The sequence below is a fragment of the Panulirus ornatus genome, chromosome 38, assembly GCF_036320965.1.
Source record: "Panulirus ornatus isolate Po-2019 chromosome 38, ASM3632096v1, whole genome shotgun sequence".
NCBI lineage: Eukaryota > Metazoa > Arthropoda > Malacostraca > Decapoda > Palinuridae > Panulirus > Panulirus ornatus.
The window spans coordinates 664,478-677,071 of NC_092261.1; the positions used below are offsets into that span (position 1 = coordinate 664,478).

General features: G+C 39.4%; 1 protein-coding gene across 3 annotated transcripts in view; it reads right to left on the reverse strand.

The window, feature by feature from the left end:
- PAN3 (Poly(A) specific ribonuclease subunit PAN3) overlaps nt 1-4,816 on the reverse strand; it is a 224,852-nt gene extending 220,036 nt beyond the window's left edge. For all 3 annotated transcript variants that reach the window (XR_011715398.1, XM_071684307.1, XM_071684306.1), the window contains exon 1: nt 4,636-4,816. The gene's annotated coding sequence lies outside the window, so the exon portion shown is untranslated. The remainder of the gene's footprint in view (nt 1-4,635) is intronic.
- Between the last annotated feature and the right edge of the window lie 7,778 nt (nt 4,817-12,594).

Below are 12,594 nucleotides of genomic sequence, written 5' to 3' on the forward strand. Positions count from 1 at the left end.
ACTTTTCCTATAAAAATTCTTTTTGAACCAGAAAAAGACTGATAAAAACAGGTCACACTTCAAATTCTTATGAAATCCTTGCTTATCATCTTTATGGCGTATTCCTCTTCAAGCCAAGTCAGGGGCTGTCCTATAATACTCCTCAACAAAGGAGGCTGAGATATCAACTAACCCCCAAGCCTCTTTCCAGACATCTCATTAGTTCTATAGTCAACCCCGACAGGCAAAAGTTTACAGTATATTAAAGGGAATCTACCTAAAGACCCAATTTGACTACCTCAAAAAGGAACCTCTGCCTCCAGCAGAGTCAGAACTGGATGCATAAATGCTCTTCCTACTCAGAGAAGAGCGGACGGAACAATGAAGCCCTCTCAAACAGTGGGTCACAACCCCCCAAGAGTCATGAGAGGTTTCAGGAGGGATAATGAGTTGTCTGTACTACGAAAACAGAATATCTCTGTTCTAGAGTAAGACTAGACCCCAAATGAACATTTGTGATACCATGCCTGTGTTTACATCTGCACAGATAAGGGGGGGGTTACGGTGAACAAAGTCACTGAGCAGGTGTAGTCGGGCAAATCCGAGAGAGAAATAAATCTCTTGAGCAATAACTTTTAGGATTATGAGTAAAAGAGTCCCACACTTGTTATCTTCTTGCTGCACTACCCCTTAAAGGATTAATAAGAACCATTCTTTTCATACTGATGTTCCCTACGTTCTAGCTCCAACAATTTTCTGAGCAGCACGGGGGAATTAAATCACACTTACTTTTTCACTCCTTACACGATCGACCCACCCATGCTTCGTGTCATCTTCTGGCATTTAGCTTTTGTGTCAATCCTTTTTCTTCATTTTGCATTCTGGCCCAGGACACATTTTTACAATACTGTCAGAAATGCTATACCTTCAGACATACTTGCCTTTGGCCTAATAGACAATGACCTCCACTTTCACACAATCCATAAAATACCCAGGACTTTAGCCCACTATTCCATCCCATGATACTTCAGCTCCCATGGTTCTATCCACTGCCACATCAACACATAAAATTAAAGTATTCCACTTCTTCCAAAGGCTCCCCAGTCAAGCTTACACTTAAACCATGATGGGAAATGTAAAGTTAAACAGTACAAAATGGAAAAACATCAAAATTCAAGAGAGCTTTTGGAATCCCATCCATCTTCCCAAGGGACCAATATTTACCTTGTTTTCCAAGTTATCCTAAAAATATGTAAATGTTCTGTAGTCATCTTTGTCCACTTGCTGTAGCTGTAAGTAAATTAAAGTGGGAGTAAAGTATCAGTTTAGCCCTACCACTCTATTACCTTTGGAACCTTGGTGATATTGTTTTGCAAAGACAGTGTGTACTTGTGATATAGAATATACGAGGCAAAGTATGATCAGTAAATTTTTTAGAATTCCAAATGACAAGTAAGGAAATATCAGAAAGTGGTATGAAGTTCAGAGATAATGTGGAGTTAACTTAAAAAGGAAAACACTGTAACTGTAAAAATACACAAAACCTAAGAGCCACCCCCAGCTTTCCTTAGCAGCTATTTACCTTTGTTTTTCATAACATTCGCTCAGTGAAATCACTCATTTGTACAGCATGAAGAGGGAATTCTACATTTGTGGGACCCCACATGAACACTCTCAACTAATAAACAACTTTTTAATCTTCTGTATGCTGTCTACCCTCATAATGTCTATTCAAGATGTGATGCTGGTCTTGTTTGGGTCTAATGTTGTTTACAGAAAATATATCAAACTGATTCTGCGACAGTATTTTATCTTTTATTTAAGAGATTCTATATTTCATAAGACATAAGAAGTTAGGACACTGCAAAAGGTCTACTGGCCCAAGCAAGGCAGGTACTGTATCTGTCTATCCTACAACCAACTGCATGAACCCATAATCGCATCCAACCTTCATTTAAAGCTACCTAAAGACCTACCTTCCACAACTGTACTGGGCAGCTTGTTCCATAAATCTACTACCCTATTCCTGCACTATTATTTACCCACATCCTACCTGAATCTATTTTTCTCTAATCTAAATCCATCATTTCTGTCCTATCCAGTGGTGTTATTCTAAGAACTTTATTCATGTTACCTTTATTAATGCCCTTCACCCATTTAAAAACTTCAATTATCCACTCTAGCCCTCCTCCTCTTGAGAGCAAATTCAGTCATTTTTATTTTTAACCTTTCTTCATCAGTGAGGATCTTAATTCCAGGGATCATTTTTGTCATTCGCCTTTGTAATCTCTCTACAGTCTATATCAACTGAACAGTATGGAGCCCAAAAATGTACTGCATAATCCAAATGTGGTCTCACCAATGCAAGATAAAGTTGCAATAATACTCTAGGAGTACTATTGCTAACAGTCCTATCAATGAACCCCAACATCTGTTTAGCCTCATTACACACTTTAATACATTGTTGCCACGGCTTCAGATCCTTGTTAACCAGTACCCCTAAATCTCTTTTGTACTCAGTTTTACCAATAGTAATACTATCCAGTTTGTAATCAGTGTTCCTGTCTTTACCCACAATAAGTGTTATGCATTTATCTATGCTGAATTCCATTTTCCATGTATCTGCCCATCCTGACAATCTATTTTAAGTCCCTATGCAAATTCACTGAATTTTCATCTAAGTCTATTACGGCCCCTATTTTTGTATCATCAGCAAATCTACTTAAGTCGCTGGTTATTCCCATATCCAATTCGGTAATATATTCAACGAACAATAGCAGTCCCAAGACTGACCCCAGAGGAACACCACTGGCTACAATGCCCCAGTCTGATGTAGCTCTGTTGATGCATACCCTCTGTTTTTTGTCAGTAAGCCAAGCCCAATCCAATTAAATACATAACCCCCGATGCCGTGCGCCACTATTTTTCTAAGCAGATGCTCAAGAGGTACTCTGTCAAAAGCCTTACTTAAGTCTAAGTATACAATATCATAACTGTTACCCTAATCAACAATTTCAAATACTTTATTCTGTGACTACTTTCTTATGACATTATATATATTTTCTAAATTCTATAGTTTACTTTTAATTTAAATTCATCAATATCTTCCAAATTTGTCTTGTATGTTTCTTTTTCCTTCATGCATGTACTGTTTTGCTTCAGGCAGTCTGATTCAGACCAAAAAAAAAAGAAGTACATCTAGAAATCATCAAAACCAAATGAACCCACCTTCCTTCCATTAGCAAACAATATTTACCTTGCAATATTATTTGGAAATAGGTTACTAATTTGATCTAATCACTGAGTGGTTTGGTTGCTTGATAAGTTCACTTTTGGGAGGTAGCTTCAAACTACCAAGAAAATGTGGGGATAAACAAGATATCTTAAAGTAGATGAAATTCTACAAATCAACTGGACTCATGAGGAAATTTACCTATATTCTAATGCACTTGAAAAATGTGATTGTCACAAGTCATGTTTAACTGCTGGAAAATATGACACTAACAAATAAGGCAACTATGAGATGTTTGGGTAAGTCACAGACCTACCTGCTATTATCTCATTTATCATATGAAATATGAAAAAAAAATCTTCCATATCATTATATCTTCACAAGTAACTCATTTCCAGCACCAAATAAAATGCCCTACTAAATTAATGTATTTAAGAAAAAAGTGGCGTAAGTACATAATTAAGTAGAATCACAAGAATACTGTAAATTGATAATTTTCAGACAAGAATGCTTAAACAAAAAAAAATTGAATTCACACTTTGTCTACATCTGATACCATGCAGTCAGTAATATTCATAAATTTCTACTGAAAAAATGGAAATTGAGGTAAACACTCACCTCTCAGGAATCATCAAAGAATTCTTAAACTTATTTCAAAGTCAACTTCACTGGCAAAGAATGCTCTACAAAATGAAAGTTTCTTCGACATGATTTTTGTCAGCATTTGCAATACTCAAACATCCCTAAAAAGTGCAAATGGAAAAGTACAAAGCATATAAGTGAGTGTAGAGGTTCACATCTCACTTTCCCCTACTGACATGGTTTAGGAAGATCAGTGTTAAGAGCGGATGTATTCTCCCTGTGGAATTAAAGACGTATAAAACTGAATAATACAAACCCATACCAGCACCACACAACAGTGCACTTGGTATCCCATTCTGCACCCTTTTGCACTAAAGTTAACTGAACAAACTATCATATGTTGGTATTATAACATGACTGCATCTGAACTTACTGGGAATAGATTCCTACAAGATATGCTTCCCTTCAGTAACATACCTAAGATGGCATCACGAACTGCAAATGGCATTTCTTATTTTCCATGTACATGGGAATGATGTCCAAAATCTGTCAATACTTTTATCACATTTAAGAGAAAACAACTGAGTTATATCATATCAGCACAATATACCAATGTTACAGGCTTCAATATGTATTAAGTAACTATAGCAAGTCACTGTACATTAGACACCAGCTTTCCAGCCAGCAACAAACAGGTTACCAAGCAAGTCAAAATCAAAATCAGCTGTTTAACATGTCAAGCTGTGGGCCAACGGCCGCCTTGCGCAACTCTCCTTCTCTTGGTGTGCCACACATCAGTTTATGATCGGGTAGAGTTGCAAATACCAAGCGTATCTACTCACACGTATTATCTGATAAAATAACTCATTGGTAAGTAATTAAACGGAGAGGAGTGTAAACATATCAGACTGCGGAGAAACGCTGGTACATGGCTGGCAATGAGAGAGATGAAGTGAGCATCACAGACAAGTCATAAGACCTACAAGATTAGTATTACGTAGCCAAGTTAGGCTCAAGATTTTATTATGTAGTACCAAACTCTCCTCCTACAAAAACATTTACTGTACTTATACTACCGTAAACAAAATGTTCCCAATAGAAGAATGAACAGGTGTACGAGGTACAACGGTTCTTAGCGGTAAAATAACTGGAATGCTAAGCTTGATATTATTTGTGAACATTTGCAGCGGTTATTTGCATCTTTAAAGAACTTCAGAACATGAAGAGTAATAAACCAATTGTAATAAGGAGAAAGCAGGGTTCTCCAAGCTTTTCATGGCCTATATTATTATAAATACCATAATCATTAATCTACATGATACTAGTATGCTGTGATGACTATCGAAAGGAAAAGATGAAAATTCTTATGTAAGAGTAAAGCACTTGAGTTCCGTGATAGGTGGGAGGTCCATGAGATAATACACAGCAAAACTTTTTTCCCTCGATCAAACAAATTTAACAAACAAGCAAACGTTAAAGAAAGATATTGATTCTAAATCAGTCATTAGCGTAATGAGCAATCATTAAAACAGAAGCTACGAACATGCCTATGGGAAGATGGATATATAAACTGCCGATTTGGTTTTAACCACGTGACAAATGCATCTGATCTATGAACTCGTGAAACAGTAATATCTTTAATGATAAAAACATAACACACATACTTTATACACATATATATATATATATATATATATATATATATATATATATATATATATATATATATATATATATATATATTATATCTTCTTTTCTTTCATACTATTCGCCATTTCCCGCCTCAGCGAGGTAGCGTTAAGAACAGAGGACTGGGCCTCTGAGGAAACACCTTCACCCGGCCCCCTTCTCTGGTCCTTCCTTTGGAAAATTGAAAAAAAAAAAGAGGGGAAGATTTCCAGCCCCCAGCTCCCTTCCCTTTTAGTCACCTTCTACGACACGCAGGGAATACGTGGGAAGTATTCTTTCTCCCCTATCCCCAGGGATATATATATATATATATATATATTATATATATATATATATATATATATATATATATATTTTTTTTTTCATACTATTCGCCATTTCCCGCGTTAGCGAGGTAGCGTTAAGAACAGAGGACTGGGCCTTAGAGGGAATATCCTCACCTGGCCCCCTTCTCTGTTCCTTCTTTTTGGGGAAAAAAAGAAAAAAAAATAGGGGATTAAGAATACTTCCCACGTATTCCCTGCGTGTCGTAGAAGGCGACTAAAAGGGGAGGGAGCGGGGGGGCTGGAAATCCTCCCCTCTCGTTTTTTTTTTTAATTTTCCGAAAGAAGGAACAGAGGGGGCCAGGTGATATTCCAAAAAAGGCCCAGTCCTCTGTTCTTAACGCTACCTCGCTTACGCGGGAAATGGCGAATAGTTTAAAAAAAAAATATATATATATATATATATATATATACATGTATAGTGTGTGTGTGATGCTCCTGTCACCAGTCATGTTAGCTTTTCACTTAACGTTTTTGTTTGATGCTAATGTTACTTTACATCTCTATCTTCCTCTTATGGTTACTGTATTACTTTCTGTTACAATATCATTCTCCATGCTACGATTCTTTTACTACGTGTTTAATATTACCCATTTGTGCATACTGGGAGGTAGCAACTTAATTACCAGAATTAAGATTTTCATTTACCAACCTTGGGAGAGAAACTAGTTAGGGAGTAATTTGATCCCAACCTTCAACTTTGTCAACATCCATGACGCAGACAGTGTACACTTCCAGACAAAGCAACCACAAGACATAATTTGAAATTAGACTATGAACTTAAGAAAGATGTACTTTTAAAGCATAAGTGCGTGAAAGAATGGGATAGAATGACAGAAGACACGAACCATGTAGAAGTTGTGCTTAAATTTGTTTTATTACAACAACGTTTAAAGGGATGGTGCCACAAGTGTAAATGTCATTTGCCGATAAATATGAATAATTACAAATAAATTACTTTGCCTAATCAACCTCCGTATGTGTTCTTATCTTCTGATCACTCTTCCAACACCAAAGAATAAATGTTAACGTTCTCATGGCCTCAGATATCTACATATAGTAATGTCTCCCCATCTTCCATCTTTAATCACAATGGGTACATCATGGACTTCCTCCCTATCTTCGAAATTCATTCATATTTTACCATGGTCGTATATCGCCTTCATAAAGTGGACGTAAATTTGAATATTGAGATTCATGGATTTCAAAGACATGTTTTAAAGACATAAAAAAAATTAATTGATGATATACCTCTGGTTCATGTGAACACTAACTAGTAAACACAACTGAAGTAAATAACGAGCAGACATGTACATTATTTCTCTCTTTTTTATGACCCCTTGAAACTATACATTGGAAGCAGATCAACTTCTTAAACAAATCCTCGATATTACGCAACTATCAAAGCATATTATGTTGCACTAAGCTCCAGTGTAGATCTTGCTGCACTCAACACCAAATACAGTATAGACCCTTCTCTTCTCAACACCCACCCGTGTAGACCCTATGTGCTCAACAGCCACCTCAGTGAAGACCTTGCTGAACTCAACACCCACCCAAGAGTAGACCCTGCTGTAATCAACATCTACTCCAGTGTAGACCTTGCAGTACTCAACATCTACTCCAATGTAGATCCTGTTGTACTCAACATCTACCCCAGTAGATCCTGATGTGCTCAACACCTACCCCAGTGCAGATCCTGCTGTACTCACCATTTACCCGTGTAGACCCTGGTGTACTCAACATCTACCCGTGTAGTCCCTACTGTACTCAACATATACCTGTGTTGACCCTGCTGTACTCAACATCTACCCGTGTAGACCCTGCTGTACTCAACATCTACCCGTGTAGATCCTGCTGTACTCAACACCTACCCCAGTGTAGATCTTGCTGTACTCAACACCTACCCTTGTAGATCCTGCTGTACTCAACATCTACCCGTGTAGATCCTGCTGTACTCAACACCTACTCCAGTGTAGACCCTGCTGTACTCAACATCTACCCGTGTAGATCCTGCAGTACTCAACATCTCCCCCAGTGTAGATCCTGCTGTACTCAACATCTACCTGTGTAGATCCTGCTGTACTAAACATCTACCCGTGTAGATCCTGTACTCAACATCTACCCGTGTAGATCCTGCTGTACTCAACATCTACCCGTGTAGACCCTGCTGTACTTAACATCTCCCCCAGTGTTGATCCCGCTGTAGACCTGTTGTACTCAACATCTACCCCAGTGTAGACCCTGCTGTAATCTACATCTACCCCAGTGTAGATCCTGCTGTACTCAACGTCTCCCCGAGTAGATCCTGCTGTACTCAACATTAACCCGTGTAGACCCTACTGTAGTCAACACTTACCCCAGGGTAGATCCTGCTGTACTCAACATCAACCCCAGTGTAGATCGTGCTGTACTCAACACCTACCTGTGAAGATCCTGCTGTACTCAACATATACCCCTGTGTAGATCCTGCTGTACTCAACATCTACCCGTGTAAATCCTGCTGTACTCAATATCTATCCATGTAGATCTTGCTGTACTCAACATCTCAGTGTAGACCTGTTGGACTCGACAGCTACCCGTGTAGACCCTGCTGTAGTCTACATCTACCCGTGTAGATTGTGCTGTACTCAACGTCTACCCGTGTAGATCCTGCTGTACTCAACATCTACCCGTGTAGATCCTGCTGAACTCAACATCTACCCCAGTGTAGATCCCACTGTACTCAACATCTACCCGTGTAGATCCTGCTGTACTCAACATCTATCCCAGGGTAGATCCTGCTGTACTCAACATCAACCCGTGTAGACCTTAATGTACTCAACATCTACCCGTGTAGATCCTACTGTACTCAACACCTACCTTTGTAGATCCTGCTGTACTCAATATCTACCCAGTGTAGATTCTGCTGTACTCAACATCCCCCCATTTAGATCCTGCTGTACTCAACATCTACCCCAGTGTAGACCCTGTTGTGCTCAACATCTACCCCAATGTAGATCCCGCTGTACACATCTACCCATGTACATCCTGCTGTACTCAACATCTACCCGTGTAGACCCTGCTGTACTCAACATCTCTCCCAGTGTAGATCCCGCTGTACACATCTACCAGTGTAGATCCTGCTGTACTAAACATCTACCCGTGTAAATCCTGCTGTACTCAACATCTACCCGTATAATCCTGATGTACTCAACATCTACCCTAGTGTAGATCCTGCTGTACTCAACATCTACCTGCGTAGATCCTGATGTACTCAACATCTCCCCAGTGTAGACCTGTTGTACTCAACATCTACCCGTGTAGACTCTGCAGTAATCTACATCTCCCCATGTAGATTCTGCTGTACTCAACATCTCCCCAGTGTAGATCCTGCTGTACTCAACATCTCCCCGTGTAGATCCTGCTGTACTCAACATCTCTCCCAGTGTAGATCCTGCTGTACTCAACATCTACCCCAGTGTAGATCCTGTTGTACTCAACATCTACCCATCTAGATCCTGCTGTACCCAACATCTATCCAAGTGTAGATCCTGCTGTACTCAACACCTACCCATGTAGATCCTGCTGTACTCAACATCTCTCCCAGTGTAGATCCTGCTGTACTCAACATCTACCCCAGTGTAGATCCTGTGTACTCAACATCTACCCATGTAGATCCTGCTGTACTCAACATCTCTCCCAGTGTAGATCTTGCTGTACTCAACATCTACCAGTGTGGATCCTGCTGTACTCAACATCTACCCCAGTGTAGATCCTGCTGTACTCAACACCTCCCACAGTGTAGATTCTGCTGTACTCGACATCTCTCCCAGTGTAGATCCTGTTGTACTCAACATCTACCCATGTAGATCCTGCTGTAGTCAACATCTATCCCAGTGTAGATCCTGCTGTACTCAACACCTACCCATGTAGATCCTGCTGTACTCAACATCTCTCCCAGTGTAGATCATGTTGTACTCAACATCTACCCATGTAGATCCTGCTGTACTCAACATCTATCCCAGTGTAGATCCTGCTGTACTCAATATCTCCCACAGTGTAGATCCCACTGTACTCAACATCTCCCCCAGTGTAGATCCCACTGTACTCAACATCTCCCCCAGTATAGATCCCACTGTACTCAACATCTATGCAGTGTAGATTCCTCTGTACTCAACATCTCTCCCAGTGTAGATTCTGCTGTACTCAACATCTCTCCCAGTGTAGATCCTGTTGTACTCAACATCTACCCATGTAGATCCTGCTGTAGTCAACATCTATCCCAGTGTAGATCCTGCTGTACTCAACATCTATGCAGTGTAGATTCCTCTGTACTCAACATCTCTCCCAGTGTAGATCATGTTGTACTCAACATCTACCCATGTAGATCCTGCTGTACTCAACATCTATCCCAGTGTAGATCCTGCTGTACTCAACATCTCCCACAGTGTAGATCCCACTGTACTCAACATCTCCCCCAGTGTAGATCCCACTGTACTCAACATCTCCCCCAGTGTAGATCCCACTGTACTCAACATCTATGCAGTGTAGATTCCTCTGTACTCAACATCTCTCCCAGTGTAAATCCTGCTGTACTCAACATCTATCCCAGTGTAGATCCTGCTGTACTCAACATCTACCCGTGTAGAACCTGCTGTACTCAACATCTCCCCCAGTGTAGATCCTGCTGTACTCAACATCTATGCAGTGTAGATTCCTCTGTACTCAACATCTCTCCCAGTGTAGATTCTGCTGTACTCAACATCTCTCCCAGTGTAAATCCTGCTGTACTCAACATCTATCCCAGTGTAGATCCTGCTGTACTCAACATCTACCCGTGTAGAACCTGCTGTACTCAACATCTATCCCAGTGTAGATCCTGCTGTACTCAACATCTACCCATGTAGATCCTGCTGTCCTCAACATCTACCCCAGTGTAGATCGTGCCATACTCATCTCCCCCAGTGTAGATTCTGCTGTACTCAACATCTACCCAAGTGTAGATCCTTCTGTATGCAACATCTCTCCCATTGTAGATCCTGCTGTACTGAACATCTACCCCAGTGTAGATCCTGCCAGATCCCATTGTACTCAACATCTACCCCAGAGTAGATCCTGCTGTACTCAAAATCTCCCCAAGTGTAGATCTTGCTGTACTCAACATCTCCCCCACTGTAGATCCTACTGTGCCATAATAAACCGTCTGATCTCGTTGGTGGTCCTGGTGAATTCGTAAATGCTACCAGTGAAGGCTGTGTTCATTGATGGATGAGTTAGGCATGAGGGCCGTGTCCTCTGGTGGGTTAGGTTAGGTCGGTCAGGAAGGATCTTGTCCCTTGTTAGGTTGATAAGTACTGTCAGTGAGGGATGTGTCCCCTGGTATATTCATTAAGCATGTTAGTGAGGGACGTGTCCCCTGGTATATTCATTAGGCATGTCAGTGAGGGACGTGTCCCCTGGTATATTCATTAGGCATGTCAGTGAAGGACGTGTCCCCTGGTATATTCATTAGGCATGTCAGTGAGGGATGTGTCCTCAGATATGGACATTCCGAGTTGAGTTACAAGATATTGTTGTCCATCTCAGTAAAATGTTGCTTTTGTAACTTTTCGCCTCACAAATATTTCGTTTACATCTTCTTGTCTAACATATATACTTTCATAGCTGAAAGTTATTTTATTGTTTGAGTTCCTCAGAATTAAATTTCAAACAAAACATTTTCTGGAGGCAAAACAGCTTCATTATAGTGTGGGTCACATTGTTGTTCGGAAGTAAAGGCTATTGAGAACAACTAACAAACATAGCCATATAGTAACATGAGTTTTCGAGAATTGTAAGATACCAATCAGATGTAATACATTACAAATATAGTGGTAAGATACCAAACAGATGTGATACATTACAAATATAGTGGTAAGATACCAATCAGATGTGATACATTACAAATATAGTGGTAAGATACCAATCAGATGTGATAAATTACAAATTAGTGGTAAGATACCAATTAGATGTGATATAGTGGTAAGATACCAATTAGATGTGATACATTACAAATATAGTGGTAAGATACCAATTAGATGTGATACATTACAAATATAGTGGTAAGGTACCAATCAGATGTGATACATTACAAATATAGTGGTAAGATACCAATCAGATGTGATACATTACAAATATAGCAGTAAGATACCAATCAGATGTGATACATTACAAATATAGTGGTAAGATACCAATCAGATGTGATACATTACAAATATAGTGGTAAGATACCAATTAGATGTAATACATTACAAATATAGTGGTAAGATACCAATTTGATATGATAAATTACAAATATTAGGCATGTCAGTGAGGGACGTGTCCTCAGATATGGACATTCCGAGTTGAGTTACAAGATATTGTTGTCCATCTCAGTAAAATGTTGCTTTTGTAACTTTTCGCCTCACAAATATTTCGTTTACATCTTCTTGTCTAACATATATACTTTCATAGCTGAAAGTTATTTTATTGTTTGAGTTCCTCAGAATTAAATTTCAAACAAAACATTTTCTGGAGGCAAAACAGCTTCATTATAGTGTGGGTCACATTGTTGTTCGGAAGTAAAGGCTATTGAGAACAACTAACAAACATAGCCATATAGTAACATGAGTTTCGAGAATTGTAAGATACCAATCAGATGTAATACATTACAAATATAGTGGTAAGATACCAAACAGATGTGATACATTACAAATATAGTGGTAAGATACCAGTCAGATGTGATACATTACAAATATAGTGGTAAGATACCAATCAGATGTGATAAAT